Consider the following 3,817-nt stretch of genomic DNA (forward strand, 5'->3'; position numbering starts at 1 on the left):
TTAATATACAGTTTATCTACAGATATTGTTGCTCTGCAGCCTTCAGCTAGATGCTTTTTTTCTAATGGGAAATAAAACACGACGGCGATCGAGGTATTCTTTAGGGAACTGATGGTTAACACTAAAGCTAGTACCACGTAGCTCCCTCCCACAGCTAATAACATGTTCCTTCTGTTTGAAATGTTCAAATTTTGCAACAATAGCCCGTGGTCGTTTGCTGTCGTTTCTCTTACCTCCCATCCGATGTACATGATCGAAGGTGATGTTGTTTACCATCTCACTGGAGAGTTTCAGCTGGTTCTGAATGAAGCTCCAGACGGTAGCCTCTGGGTCCTCATTAGCTTTCTCGGGGATGCCGGAGAATACGAGGTTGTCCCTCATGCTTCTGGCCTGGATGTCTAAGATGGTTTCCTTCATCTTTTTATTATCTCCAGAGAGCTGTGACATCCCCTCAGTGAGTTGAGACAATTTTCCTTTCAACTCGGTGTKCTCGYTAAMTAGCAGAGCTACTTGCTCCTGGCTAAATTCCAGTGAAACCTTCAGGGCCTGGAATTCCTTATGCAGCACCTCTGACATCTTAAGGCTGTGTCCCATTACAAGATTTTAAAATAGTCATCCACTTTTCAAAGAATGATAGAGCCCACACGTGAGAAAAAAACATCATGGATATACCGGGTTTGGTCCTACAGTGTGTGGTGTACAGACACACAACAAGAGACAACACACCACACACAAAAACATATTTCATTCATGAACATGTCAGATATTAAATCATGCGAGACTTCCTGAAATCTCGTGAGGATTCAGATTTCAGAGGAAAAATCTCACGTGACCTCCAGAGAGACGTGAGTTCAGAGTAAATAAACATTTGCAACAAGGAAGACACAACGTTGATCGTTTGCGGACTATTTTTACCAGAGGAAAAACAATTCCAGGACTTTTAACATCCAGCAGACTTTCTGCTGAGTCATGACAGTTTTTTTGTCTTCTCTATTGTGGATTCCCCTCTGTGTTTCCTAGCTTTCTGATTGGCTACACATCTTTTTCAGCAGGCTGCAGCTCGTTTGTTCTCGGGTGAACACTACACACACTGTGATATCAGGCCAAAAAATCAAACATGTTAAATATCCCTGATTTGTGGTCGGAGCGGTCCCGACGTCCTTCTGAGCCGACTAGATCACTCTTAACTCACCACAGACGGCAGGAGTATCTGCTCAGATTATCTTTAGAGCCATCACCGTAATCTGGACTTCCTTAAGATTGTCGGAAGAGCAAAGATCGGCATGATTAGCTTTCCATGTGACGCAGGCCTTCATTCTCACAATATTTCAAGAAGTCTCACGTGATTTCACATCTGACATCTGAACGTAACGAATGAATTATCTGTCTGTGTGTGGTGTGTTGTCTCTTGTTGTGTGTCTGTACATCACACACTGTAGGACCAAACCTGGTAGATCCATGCTTTTTATCCTCACATGTGGGCTCTATCAATCTTTGAAAATCAGACTATTTTAAAATTTTGCCGTGTGAAGCAGGCCTAAGGAGATTGAAGAAACTATTAAAATTGGGTGAAGAACTGTCCAACCCATTATTAAAAACTGGAAGGATAGTAGTTAGAGGAAGAAATATGGCCGAAAAAAATCCTGAATAATTGTAATAAACGATCACTTAAAAATTTGGTGAAATCAAATCAAAGAAAAACAACAGCAGAACTCAGGGTTATGTTTAATAGTGAAAGTGTGAACATTTCCACGCACAATGTAAAGAGAACTCAAAGGACTGGGACTGAACAGCTGTGTAGCTTTAAGAAAACCATTAATTAGTGAGAATAACTAGAAAAAAGCTTCAATTTGCTACGGAGCATAAAGATTGGACTCTGGAGCAATGAAAGAAGGTCATATGGTCTGGTGAGTCCTGACTGACCCGATCCAGAGTGATGGGACATCAGAGGCAGGTGAAGTGATGCTCCTATCATAGTGTCTACTCGGGCAGTGCTGTGGGGTCTCTGCAGGTGGTCAGGTCTAGGTTCAGCTCAAAGAATGAGGGCAGCTGACCACCTGAATCTACTGAATGAGCAGGTTGTTCATCTATGGATTGTTTCTTCCCTGATGGTACGGACATTTTCCAAGATGACAATGCCAGGATTCATGGGGCTCTTATTGTGAAAGAGTGGTTCAGGGAGCATGAGACATCATTTCCACACATGGATCGTCTCCACAGAGTCCACTGAGACTCTTTGGGATGTGCTGGAGAAGGTCAGACTCTACCATCATCAATGAAAGATGTTGGTGAAAAATTAATGCAACACTGGATGAAATAAATCTGATGACTTTGTAGACGTTTATCCAATCACTGCAGCAAATGTGTGCTGTAATCAAAGCTAAAGATGGTCCAAAGAAATATTAGTGTGACCTTTTTTTGGTGGCAACTTTATTTTTGGCCAGGCGGTGTATGTTTCCTTTAAATCTGAAAATCTTCAGAAGCATTAGTAAGTTCAGGTCCAACAGTTTCTCTCTGTTCAGCACAGATACACACAGCTGTGAGGAAAATATATTCTGTTTGTTAATGATTATTAAAAGCACTGCACAGACTGTTTTTTCCTAGGAGAACTAGGATAAGTTTTGATAACCTATTTTGCATAATTATCTACTTTTATGATTAAACTGTGATTTAGTTGATGTGTAATCTGCTTTGAGTGGCTCATGTCACGGTCACCTCAAACAGAATGTACTTTGTATGTTTAGTTACTACACTACTACTCATTAACTCATCTGCTGTTTAAGGATTGGTCACTTGATAACCAAGCCCAACTAATGTGATGTCCTGGTTTAAGGATGACTTTTCCTCCACACACCATGCTCTGAATGATGATAAGGCATTAATAATACCACTAATTATTACTAACTATTATTAATTATTACTAACTATTGATAAGACATCACTTCAAAATTGAGCAGAGCTTTAGGTAAAGTTTGGAGCAGCTGTGCCAGAATGATGCTGTTCCTGCAGGTTGGAGATATTTTTGCCTCTGATTCTGCTGCGCTGGGGTTTCCTGTCACTTCGTCCACAGTAACAGTGTACACAAAGTTTCTGTGAAATGTAGAGGCTACATGCTGCAGCAAGCTCTAACAACCCCCTCTGCATCTGTCTGTCTGCCTCTGTTTCATCTGCCTGTGTCCACTCATCCCCATCTGTCTGTCCGTCCGTCCGTCTGTCTGTCTGTGAAGCTAATTTTTTTTATTTTCATTATATTTGTGCCGTAGACAGGGAGTAAGGAGCTATGGATAACAGCAGAGCTGGACTGAGCAGCAGTGTTTTGATCATATTTAATAATTTAACAATGATCCTGATTTTATGTTGTGCAATAACATTTAGATGTCAGAAACACAACTTTACAGCATTTTTCATACATTTTTGTTCAAATAAAGAACATATTTACTTGATTAAAAACACGAGGTATCGAATTGTACCGATTCATGTTTTGCAAACTCATCACTCATTATTATAACAAAATAAAAAAGCACAACACTCATGTAGGAATTACTTCATGAAATTAGGACCAGCCTATTTTTCACAAATGTAATCCAGCAAGATCTTGCAGAAGGAAATCAGGAAATCATGAAATACCCCTCTGGTCATGAATGTGAAAAGAACTTGTGACCTGAACAGATTTCTCAAAAATAAAGTAATTTATTTTTAGATATATGAACAGAATAAACATAGATATATGAATAAAAACACAAGTTATAATAACGGCACAAAAAATTTCACTCAGAGTTGACATAAAACAGTAAATTTCAGGTGTAATAATACAACT

The 3,817-nt window shown here is 39.7% G+C and overlaps 1 protein-coding gene across 1 annotated transcript in view; it reads left to right on the forward strand.

Moving 5' to 3' along the window:
- Nucleotides 1–3,817, forward strand: part of LOC106527874 (uncharacterized) — a gene marked incomplete at its 5' end in the record, with an annotated part of 182,668 nt that overhangs the window by 149,490 nt on the left and 29,361 nt on the right.

The sequence above is a fragment of the Austrofundulus limnaeus genome, unplaced genomic scaffold, assembly GCF_001266775.1.
Source record: "Austrofundulus limnaeus strain Quisiro unplaced genomic scaffold, Austrofundulus_limnaeus-1.0 Scaffold346, whole genome shotgun sequence".
Lineage (NCBI taxonomy): Eukaryota > Metazoa > Chordata > Actinopteri > Cyprinodontiformes > Rivulidae > Austrofundulus > Austrofundulus limnaeus.